Source organism: Crocuta crocuta, unplaced genomic scaffold (assembly GCF_008692635.1).
Source record: "Crocuta crocuta isolate KB4526 unplaced genomic scaffold, BGI_CrCroc_1.0 scaffold276, whole genome shotgun sequence".
NCBI lineage: Eukaryota > Metazoa > Chordata > Mammalia > Carnivora > Hyaenidae > Crocuta > Crocuta crocuta.
Window position 1 is genome coordinate 1,054,236 of NW_027531270.1, and position 12,865 is coordinate 1,067,100.

Below are 12,865 nucleotides of genomic sequence, written 5' to 3' on the forward strand. Positions count from 1 at the left end.
AAGAGGTTCTTTAATCATGCAAATAATCCATTAAAAATTCTTCAAAGAGAGTAATATTAAATCATCATATGTAAGTACTATCAAAAATATTTAAATTTGATTTCGTTTTTGAACCAAACTGTTTAAAAAATGTGTTTTTTTATTATTCAGTTACAACAAAACTCACAAAATGACCTTCCATGGTATAGAGATGCTCAATATATTGATAGAATCAGAACTACTATTGTGTAATAAAAAAAAACTGGAAGGAATATTTAATTATTTTTCTAATGTTTCTCATGCCTCAGGGAGGAAAATGTTTTCTGGCAGTTTCAAGAAATACATGAAATAAATAAAAAATAAACTTAGTCCCAATAATTTAATTAGGTGAAGTGTACAAATTATAGCCTGAGTTTTTCTGAGTTCAGAAAAAAAAGGAATGTATTATCCAGCAACTTATCATTGTTTTAAAATAAATGGTCTATTAATGTAGGTTATATTTTGCTAAATTCTAATACCGTTAAAAAGCTAAATACATTATCTTCACTTCACTAAGAAAAATTAAATCTTATTAATCTTGACTTTCACAGATGAAGCACTGACCAGACAATAAACCACACCCACTACTTCATCTACCAAGACTGATCAAATGGTAGGTCGGAATTTGAAATTCATTAATAGAAACATAAACTTATTTTAAAAACTTAAAGCTTGACTGCTTTAACTAAAATTTCAGTGTCAGTAAAGGTATGTATTTCAAATGAAATAAATTTTAGCAGGGAATTCTTCCTTTCCTCTTAAAAAAAAAACATGTCAAACTCTTGAGAGAAAAATGTGGCTTCTCTTCAGTTGTACTTCTCTAACTCAAAATACTAAAGGAAAAGTGATCAGAAATTCTCTGCCATAATAAGGAGAAAGAATGCCTTTCACCTAAGTTCCAACTCTCCACACCCAGTTTCATTCTGCAGTCCATGGTACTAAAAAGCAAAAAAACAAACAAACAAACAAAAAACAAACAAAAATCAAAAAACGAAATAAAAAAACAAAAGCAAACAAACAAAAGAAAAAACAGAGCTAGGGATCAGAAGTGACATAAAATGTCACTTTACATAAAATGTAAAGGATCACCACAGCAGACTGCTCCATCTTTGTGACAAACCAATTTAGTTATCAGTTACTCTGGAGTAGTCACTTAATGGATCCATATTTCAGCCCTGACTTCCTTCATACAGTCAGCACTTACACATGCTTTGGAATGTGAATTAGCCCTTAGAACTTAGAAACTGCTGCTTGAGTACCTTTTGATGGGAGGGATTTTTTTTTAATTCTAGTAATCTTACTCCCTATATACTACCAAAATATTTAGATGATTTAATGTGAAATTGAAAAATTATTTAAAGATGTTTTATTTGTGTATATAACTTGTTGGTTGTTAGAATTTTCCATCAACTTTCTTTTGAAAATTAACTGGTTATTTTTATGGCTCAAAAACTACTATCACATATTCTGTTTTAACTAGGTATAAGCATAAATCAGTACTATAGTGTTGCTATCTTTAAATAATAACCCTAATTAGCTATATATTACCTGTTAGTGGGGTTTATTGGCTTGACTTTTAGTGTATATTTATTAGTTTTTTTTAATCACTATTTTTTTAATATTCTGTCAAATATCTGCATGAGACTTTTACCATAGCACATTTACTTAACTGGTAGTTTGCTTTTGTTTTCGTTTTCCATTTATGAGTGTCAATTTATTTCTTGGTATATTTTCACAGAAGTGTACATACCATTTTTTTTGGTCCAATAAGGAAGGTTTATTAGTTGATGAGCACCAGAAATAAATATCACTTAACCCACCCACCCCTTGATATTTCTTCCTAAAGATGTTGGTCATCCAAATCACAAAATGAAAAATCGGTGCTTTTATACATGTTCTGAAACTTCCAGTGCAAAATAATGAATAAGAGACTCTTCCTGGCTTTCTATCATGATATTAGCTGAAAAAACTTTAATATGAATGTAGAATTTTTGGGTTTTGATTTTGGTTTTGGTTTGGATTGACTTGGTTAATTTGATTTGGTTTTTATAAATGAAATGGGTTTCTGATTCCCGATAGAACAGTTGTTCTAATCAGTTGTTATTTTTTCCTTTTCCTGACCAAAAAAAAAAAAGAAAGAAAGAAAAGAAAAGAAAAACACCCAGAAAACAAAACAACAACAACAAAAAAACTGCCATTAGAAATTTTATAGTAGTAAGTCCCAAATATTTGACTTTGTAGGATACTTGCAAGCCAGAGTATTACATTAACATTTCTAAAAAGCAATATTTTCAAGTAAATACCAACCAAAGTAAGAGTATAAGGAATGTCTGTTGCACATGACAGTTTTTAACTAGGTAGTTCTTACCACTGTCAACTGAACATGTTTATTAATAACTCTCCAAATTTATCAACTTTTAGAAACCCAAGAGTGAAGCATTGGACTTAAGGGATCATTTTGCAATTGAAATAAACCTTGTCCTTACACTTGTGTCTCACAGTTAATCTATGTGGCAATACATTGTATCTTCCTATCAAAAACATTTGTTAAGTGATTTAGTTAATGGCTGACAAATATTTTGTAAAAAGTGAAATCTGTACAGAAAAAATATTAAATTGTATTTATTTTTATTATGTTTTAGCATAGACAGTATAATGATGCTCTTTTTTGCCAGAATTACTGGAAGTGCCTCTTGATTTTATATATGTATGTATAAATAATACAGTAAAAATATACTCAAAATGATTAGAATTGTGTCAACAGATGATCAATGTGGATGTTACAATGTGAACATAATGTATAATATAAATATAATTCTGTGGTATTATGTTTGATGCAGTTATTTGTACAATGTAAGTCCTCCATCCAGTTTTGAAGGCATCCTTGCATCTCATATCCAAATGTAGTGGCTTGTGCCCAGCCTACTCAGTGAGACATCCATTGGCTTCCCTACAATTACTGAGAACTCCTCGGGACTTTTTCCCCCATGGTCACATTTCCTTTCCTATCACCAATGAATTCTTAGCTTCATCTCTCTGTAGCTAAGCTGTGTTCTTTGTCTAATCAAATAGTTAACACCATAATCAACATACCTAGATTTCTGGCATTCAGCTCTGCCATTTATCCTATAAATACTACAATTTATTTTACACAGATTGTCTGTTGATGCCTAGTATATGGGATATTTGGTTGTACAGACTCAGAATTATTTTTGTTCTGTGTCTTTGAAAGCTTTAGAAATCTTTGATGATTCCAAAACATTCAGTGTTTTAATTAACCCAAACATAGAGTCCTCAAAAAAAAAAAAAAAAAAAAAAATGTGATTTTTAGCCACAGTTCTCAAGGAATTAATTCTTTAAGCTATACATAGAAATTTCCCTTATTACCTGTTAGGCAAAATCCCTGCTCCTAAACTTGGTATATTCATAGTTTTCTTCATTTTGGCCCAAAACTATCTCTCACCAAAGAAACTAACCATTTATCATTTGTATTCCTGTGTCTTAGGCAAGTTATTATCAGTGGAGTATTTACACACACTGTATACATATATTTTCTTTCTTCCTTTGTGTACACACACGCTCTTCCAGTCACAGACAGCACAAAAGGGCAAAAGATTGACAATATGTGCTTGAGTTGTAAATTTTATCCCTCTCCCAAGGCTTTCCTCTTACAGTGATGTCCTCAGTGGAAGGGAAGCAATATCTGGGTATTCCAGTCTCAACCTTCATCTCCTTCCTGCAACTAGGTGCTGTCAAAACTGTTCCTAGCTAAGGAAAAGTTAATTTACATGGCTGGGTAAGAGAGGTGATGACAGGTATCTTCTAGCGACCCCTGAGATCCAGCCCAGGGCAAAGGGATGACCACAGCCATTGCCTGGAATAGAAAGCCTTGGAGGTCAGTTTAGTGTGTCCTGGGTCAGCTCTACACATCACTTCTCTGTGCCTGCTAAGGCACATGAGGTGGAGCTGGGAATATGGGTACACCCCAACCAATGAAAAGAAAAATTAAATAAAATCAGTTCTTAAATAATGAGAAAATCTTCTGCTTATTACAATAGATTTAAACTTATTTAATCCTGACGCTACTTCAGGTCTTGATCATTCTTTCTGAAGTCATCGCTGGCTTCATAAAGGAGCCTAAGGTCCACTTCTGTTGAAATTTGTCAAATTTGAAGAATTATCAGGCTGCCCATGCTGGTTGAGATCCTTTGGGCTACTGGGACCAGTTAGAGCTGGATGGGTGTAGGAGGAGCATTTTGCTTTATACTTTGTACTATTGTCAATTTGACTGACTTTTCCCTGTCAGAGGCCAAAAGTGAATTCATAGAAATCCTGATCTTCAGAGACTGCAAAGTAGTTAATGATTATGTATACATTTTCTATTTGTGCTAGCTATAATCAGTCACCACAGACTTGGTGTCTTCAAACAATGCAAACTTATTGGGTCACAGCTCAGCCAGTCAGAACCCCAGATGGATTTGGCAGGACTCTGTTTCCTGGCCTATCACAAGACTGAAATCAAGTGTTTGCCAGCCTGGGCTCTTCTCTGAAGTCTCTAGAATCCACTTCTAAAATCGTTTAGGAGGTTAGCACAATGCAGTTCCTTGTGTTATAGGACTGAGGTCCCCATTCCTTGCCAGCTGATGTCTGAGAACCTCCTCTCTCTCAGGTTCTTTAGGCAACTTCCTTCCTTTAGGCATTGCTTCTCTCACCACTCGCCATCCTCAAACCAGTGATGTCACCTGATTCCTTCTTACTCTTTGAGACTTTCTGACTTCTGCTGCATCCTTTGGTTTCCACGTAGAGAAAGATCTCTCCTTTTAAGGGCTCATGTGATGATATTGGGCCCAAATAATCCAAGATGATCTCTCTACTTTAAGATCTTTAATTGCAATTGAAAAGTATCTTTGTCAGGTAACTTAGCATATTTACAATTTTCTGGGGGTGAGGGGGTACACTTCTTTGGGGGCTATAATTATGTCTTCTACAAATCATGAATAGGATGAGGAACACTGAAAATAAAGAAGGCATATGGTCCACATGGTTGTTCCACATGATGGAAGGTCATGCCCACAGTGAAATTGAGGGGAAGGTACAGAGATTTCTCATATACCCCCTGCTCCCTGTACACTCAGCCTCCCCCATTACCAATCTCACTATCAGAGTGGCACAGTGGTTACCATTTATGAACTTACCATTTATGACCATATCATAAATCACCCAAAGTATTTCTCCTAGGATTTGTTCTTGGTATTACATTATAAGGGCTTAGACAAATGACAGATACCCGTCATTATGGCAGTCTACAGAGTATTTTCACTGTCTTAAAAGTCCTCTGTGCTCTGCCTGTTCGTCAGACCCCCAGCCCTAACCTCTGCCCATCACTGGTCTTTCACTATCTTCATACTTTTATATTTTCCAGAATGTTATATAGTTGGAATCATACAGTATGTAACCATTTCAGGTTGGTTTCTCTCACTTAGAAACATGCATTTAAAGTTCTTTCATGTCTTTTCATGGCTGGTTAGCTCATTTCTTTTTAGTACTGAATTCTATTCCACTGTCTGGATGGACCACAGTTTATTTACCTACCTGCTGAAGGACATCATGATTGTTTGCAAGTTTTAGCATTTGTGAATAAAGCTGTTAAAAACACCTGTGTGTAGGTTTTTGAGTGGACATAAGTTTTCAACTCTTTGAGTAAACACCAAGACGTGTGGTTGCTGGATCTTATGAGAATATGTTTAGTTTTATAAGAATCCACTAAACCATTTTCCAAAGTATATGCACCATTTTATATTCCCACCAGCAGTGAGTGAGAGCCCTGTTGCCTTATGCCCTGACCAGCATTTGGTGTTGTCAGTGTTCTGGAATCTGGACATTCTAATCGGTATGTATTGATCCTATCGTCATTTTAACTTGCATTTCCCTGATGACTAATGATGTGGAACCTCTTTTCATATGCTAACTTACCATCCTTACATCTTCTTTGGTAGATGTTTTTTAAGGTCTATAACCCATTTATTGATTGGACCCATTTCCTTTCTTGCACTTTTGATTGGGAAAAAAAAAAAGTTGTTTGTCCTAATGAGACAAAATGGTTTTGCTGATTTTTGGTTTTGCTAATTATACCTTTATAGTTTCATTTAGCATGTTCTTCTCTTCCCTGCATTTCTTTTTTCCCCCTAACTGTTTACTGATTTTTGAGAGAGCACAAGCTGGGGAGGGGCAGAGAGAGTGGGGGACAGAGGATCTCTGTACTGACAGCAGAGAGCCAGCTGCAGGGCTCAGACTAATGAACCATGAGATCATGAGCTGAGCCAAAGTCGGAGGTTCAACTGATTGAGCCACCCAGGCACTGCTCTCTCCCCTGCATTTCTTAAGAACTGATATTTAGATCTAAATTGAGGCTTGATAAGATTTTTTTTGAACTAGGAAAGACTGCTATTTCAGAGGTGATATTTCAAGTTTCTAGTTTCCATTAAGATATTTAAAATGGCTTATTCTTTTTTTGTATTGTTATTGGTCATTGGTGACTATTATCTAGACGTATTAAATCATTAGGGGTTTGAAAATTATGGTATTTTAATTATTTTATCCTCTTTTAGTTCATTATTTGGAATACTTCTATAGAGGAAAATTTTTCTTTATATTTTAATAATTTTAATGAATAGGAAATAGAGGACAAATATAATTTTTCTCCTAAGTACCAGTTTTAAATGTATTGATATGGTTTCTTAGGAGCATCCAGAGTTTAACATGTGCTTTTTTTGGAGTATTATGAATTTATGAATTTAAACATTTTATGTATGTCAACCATTATAGTTCGTATTCTTAATGATACTGGAAATTTCCTACAGTTGATTAGTGGGAGCTTGTTCAAATTCATCCATGAGTTACTGGGGCACAATCTAGTCTTCAAGGCTTCTCTGCTATTTGGTATGACAAGATATTCTGAGCTCCTCATATATCCTCAGACCTGGTAACAATCACATATCAAGAAGCAATAATTCCTTTTTTTTTTTAATGTTTTTATTTATTTCTAGGAGACAGAGAGAGACAGCGTGAGCAGGGGAGGGCCAGAGAGAGAGGGAGACACAGACTGAAACAGGCTCGAGGCTCGGAGCTGGCAGTTAGCACAGAGCCCGACACGGGGCTCGAACCCACGAACCGCGAGATCATGACCTAAGCGAAAGTCAGACGCTTAACCGACTAAGCCACCCAGGCGCCCCAACCATAATTCCTTTTTAATAGTACTTATAGACCCCAGTTCACTGCTAGTTGCACTTATTGCCACTGGTTGATCATTATTTTTAGACCTTTTCAGTGAAGAGAGCTAGGATATATATCACTCAGACTGAAAACTGCTGGATCAAATATAGAACTACAAAGTTTTTCTTAACCTCATTCATTTTCAAGTATAAATGACACTTTAAGCCATGAGCCTAGATGAGGTCATTAGGGAGTAAATGTAGATAGGGCAAAGAAGATATTCTAAGGCTGAACTGTGGGGTGCTGTGGCAATGAATATTAAAAGGAAATGACCCCTGAGCCAGGAGGAAAACTAAGAGAGTTTGGGGTTCTGAAAACCAGGTAAAGAAAATGGATTAAAGAGAAGGACACAGGGAAGGGGGCAAGATGGCGGAAAAGTAAGGAGCTCTGTACTTGCACTCGCGCCCATACATCACACAGAAAAGATCTGAAGCCATTGGAAACCTTACAAAACCTGAGAGATGGGGAGAAAAAGGACGCAGAATCCACTGAGAGAGCCTTCTAACGTGAGTGCGAACCGGGGAAGATAAAATCGNCACAATCAATGGTATGCAGTTTTGCTAATAGCTCAATGAAGATGAAGCTCAGAAACTGATCACTGAATTTATTAATATGAAGGTCTTTGATGTTATCGATTAAAGTAGTTGTGATAGAGTGGTAGAGGCAAAAAAAAAAAAACTAGCTGGTGGGACAAGAATTGGAGAAGAGGAATTTTAGATAAGGAGTAGAGATGAAAGCTTGGTCTCAGATACATGGACCATACAACCATAGGAACAGAAGAGAAGACAAATCATACGAATACACATACAGATGGAGATTAAATGTGGTGAGAGCAGAATACAGTATTTCTCTCCTGATTTGTAAGATTTCATCATTGAGTTCCCTAAGCAAGGTCATCAGCTGATAATGAAAATTGGGAAAGAAATGTTGAGGGTTTGAGAGAAGTCATTTGGAAGAAAGGGAAAGGGATATTAAAGGGTATGTTTAACAATGCCTCTAAGACCCAGTGATGTCAGTGGTCATAATTTAAGATTAGCCCTTAGGGCATGTTAATGAGTTTTTCTTCAACTATTTAAAACAGTGTGGATGTAAATACAGAATAGAGAGAAATTTGAATTTAACCCAACTGTGGTTTGTCAAGGAAAAACAAATTGACAAGTGGACAAAGTGATGCACTATGGAAGTGAGTGATTAAAACAGTTGTGTGAAACTCAAGTAAGGAGGGAAATGACAATATGAATGATATGGGTTAAATTTTGTCCTCCCCCCTAAAAACATATGTTGAAATCCTAATGCCCTGTATCAATGAATGTGACCTTATTTGGAAATAGGGTCTTTACAGATGTGATCAAGTTAAGATGAGGCCACTGGAATGAGTCATCATTCACTATGACTAGTGTCCTTTTCAGAATAGAAAAAGGCAGAAACACACAGAGATAATGGTCATGTGACACTAGAGGCGGAGATTAAACTGATGAATCTGCAATTCCAACAATTGTCAGCAAACACTGAAGGTAGAAGAGAAGGAAGAATCCCTTCTTTTGGTTTCAGAGGGAGCATGGTGCTGCTAACACCTTGGTTTTGGACTTCCAGCTTCCAGAACTGAGATAGATAATTAAGTTCTGCAGTTTTAAGCCCTCCCTCCCCCCAGTTTGTGGGGGCTTTGTTAATGCAGCCCAGGAAACTCATTCATTTATGGTTAATTTCACACCACAGCAGCAAAGTTGAGTGGTTATGGTAGGGATTATATTACCTGCAAAACCTAAAATATTTACTATTTGACCTTTTGCAGGAAAAGTTTGCTGATCTAAAATATGGAAGTAGGATACAGTCCAATGAAAGACTACATATGAGAAACTGAATATTATGTAAAGTAAGTACAATGTACATTCAAAACTGTAACATTAACTGTGGACTGAAGAGGTCGGAGAAGGAATCATGTTAGAGAGTGAACTTGAGTAAGCTGAGAATAGACCAAATTATACACTCTGGAAAATTGCATTTGTTGGTGGGGAAACGTGGGCTCTCTGCACTTTGGGATAGTCAGTACTGCTTCCCTTTGAATGTACTAATGGCCACGCTGTTAAACACATTGAAAATACAAGACCTATTGCAATGCTTGACCACTAGGAAAAGCTGGTTCGATTGCTAAAATAAAATATTTGATCTTTCAGAATCTGAATGTGCTGTTGCTTCATTGTAATATTTATTGCTTTCTTTGTATTCTTTTTTTTTCTTTTGTAGTGAAATGTACTTATAACATTTGATTTTTGGTTAATGATCCTTACCATTCTGTGAACTGAAATTGTATATGTAATGATGATACCTTCCAGTCATTTATAACATCCTGTTATTTGCGGTATGCTTTTGAATATATCATATAATCTAATCTTTAAAACAGCCCCATGAATCTGTTTTATTTTGAATAAAAACTCTGCTTCACAGAGGAGGAAGTTGAGATTCAGTAAAGTTTAGTGACCAGGTCAGAGTCACAGCTATTTAAGAATATGTTGGATCTTGGATGATACCAGTAGCAAATTTGCTTATACCATAAACCAAAGTCAGCTAATACAGCTCAGAATCCTCCTAAAATGCTACTCTTGGAAAAAGAATTTATTGTAATTGTAGAATTTTTCAGTGCAAGGAGTTCTTTCTCCTTGGAATTTAGATAGAAAAAACAATTGGATGCCAAAAATCCCATGTTTTGGTTTTTTTTTTTCTATTGAATTCTTGTCAGTTGTGGATGTGAGCAACTGGTTCTGTGTCTGAGAGTTAACTCTTTCTAGAAAGAACTCTGCAGAGCATTGATCCTGACCTGATATGTGGTCCCTAAGATTCTAGAATCCCAAGTGGAAAAGAAATCTCGCAGAGATTTAGCCTATGAGCCTTTTTTTTTTTTTCCCCTTAACAGAAGGATCCCAGTGATGTCCTCAAGGAGCAGCTGGCTTAAAAACTTCTTGGAAGGAGAAGGAGGGATCTTTGTTACAGACTTCCGCCCCTCCTCCGGCTTCTGTTCCCTTCCCCTCTGCCCCCTGCAGAGTTGTGTTTCTGGGAATCAGCAAGTAAGATCACAAGTGGTCTTTTCTCTTTTCACTCCCATACAGAAAGCTTTATCACGTGTGGCCTTAAACTTGCAGCAAGTTACAAAGAAATGGCTCAAAAGCTTCAGCTCTCTCTGTGCCCTGGGAGCTGAGATGCACGTCAGTGGCTTTGCCAGCGTGGCCTGTTCTCTGCAGACTGCCAGAGAAAAGAGGCCAGGAGGAAAGAGGAAACAGTCGAAATTACCCAGGGGTGAGACCATGCCCTTCATCTTTTCTCTTCCCTAATTTGCTCTGTCTGTGTCCCTCCAGGCTCTCCCTACCTGGCAAAACTGCTCAGAACTGCTGTAGAACTCACCCCGATTTCCTCTTTGAGTCTGTGGAATGGGGTCCAACCTCTCGCTGATCAAATTGAGAGGAATTGGCTGTCTTTGATCTCCACCTCCAGGTAAGATTTAGTTCTCTGCTTTCATATTTTGTGACTATCACACCAGTTTCTCATAGTTCTGCCCTGTAGTATCTTATCCATACACACCATTAAAGTTGTTAGTTGTTGGGGCTCTTGTCAGGTTAATAGAAATAGGAAAGGACACTGGTTAAAGTCAGGTCAACTCAGATCTGGGTTCAAATTTTGACTCTGATGCTTATTAGTTGCGTAGTACTTGACAAGTCACTTACCTGCTCTGAGTCGTATCATTTTCTATAAAATGGGAATTCTAACGCTAACCTTGCTGAGTTGCTTTTAGGATCAACCAAAAGTATATAAGTCACCGGGCACATAAATAGCACTTGTTAAATCTAAATCTGACACAATTACTTGTATTTGGGGGGGGGGGTCAGCTTTCTGAACAACACACACTCCATGATGGCAGCAAGTACCATGAGATTATTTGGTGTCCAGAAGACAAGCCAGTCCAGAAGTTTTCCTGATGAGACTCAAAGAAAGGGTGAAGGGGGTGGCTGCTTGCTTTCTCTCTGGCAGCCTTTGGGATTTGACTGTGGATAGAATCTATGGTGTAGGATTCAGGGTATCTGCGTGATCCAATTACAAACTTTCTAGACTATCTATGCTCTTTCAAGACTAGAAGATTCATTTTCTAACTCATATGAACAGAGAATTTCATTTTTTTTAAGTGAAGGGAAAAAAAAAAGAAAAGAAAAAGCAGTTGGCTTCTTTTTCTTTGGCTTCCAGAGTAAAATCTACTCCAACCCAGGATGTTGGACGAAAACTTTGCTCATAACTCTTTTCCTGGAGGAATCTGTTCAAGTGGTGGAAGAACAATTAAGGATTTGCCAAATGCAAATCCTTCTAAATAGTTGTGTGCTCTTGTTCTACTTCTGCAACTGTAAATGAATAGAGAGAGGGAGAGAATCTGGAGGATCTTTCCATTCATGTCCTTGAGCTTTCCTTTCCCTTCTTTTCACACAGGAATGAAAAGCTCAACACTCACAAACATAGCCTCCTTGTAAGAGTATTCTTGAGATGATCTGCAAATTAGCCATCAAGATTAAATGATATTTTCAGTAAAAATATACAGTCCCAGTGTTTTAAGCTGAATACTATTTTGCCCTAACACAACATCAACTAAGATGACTGTAGTTTTCTTATTTTTGTCATCACTTCTGGATTTTTGTGTCAACACCCCCAAATATAAAAAGACAATGGGTTTTGGTGTCTCAAGTTTTTAATATTGTTTGCAACATGATTGTTTTTCTCTTTAGCATTAGCATTTTAGATGTAACCCTTTGAATCTTTTAAAGATAGATTTATTATAGGGGCGCCTGGGTGGCTTAGTCGGTTAAGCGTCCGACTTTCGCTTAGGTCATGATCTCGCAGTTCGTGGGTTCGAGCCCCGCGTCGGGCTCTGTGCTGACTGCCAGCTCGGAGCCTGGAGCCTGTTTCAGAGTCTGTGTGTCTCTCTCTCTCTGACCCTCCCCTGCTCACGCTGTCTCTCTCTCTCTCTCTCTCTCCCCTAGAAATAAATAAAAAATATTAAAAAGAAAAAAAAATAAATAAAGATAGATTTATTATAAATGATAGTATATTTAATTATTAAATAATTTATTTGCATATTCTGGTAAATTGGCTTTATTATTAACTAGCCAGAAATAATATATTGAAGCTCTGAAACAGTAGGCCAATTTGAATTAAACTTACATTTTTCTGGGGTGTATATTTCTTGTTTGGTGATAGTTTTTATACCTTTGATATTTAAAATATTTTTGTATGTTCATTATAGACACGTTAGGAAATATGGAACACAAAACATTTTTAAAACATTGCCTGCAGTGTCACCAACCAGAAATAATGTGTTAACCTTTTCTTTATAGACTTTCTGAAACTTCATTTCTATTCATATACATATGTGAAAATGTGTATTTCTTTTGTAAAATTGACTATTATATATATTGTTCTATACCATGAATTTTTAAAATCAGCTCTATAATAAAAATATTCTATATAGCTATATTTACTTCTTTACACTAATTTCTAAAGGCTTCAAAAGATTTCTTTTCATGAATAGACTGTAATTTGT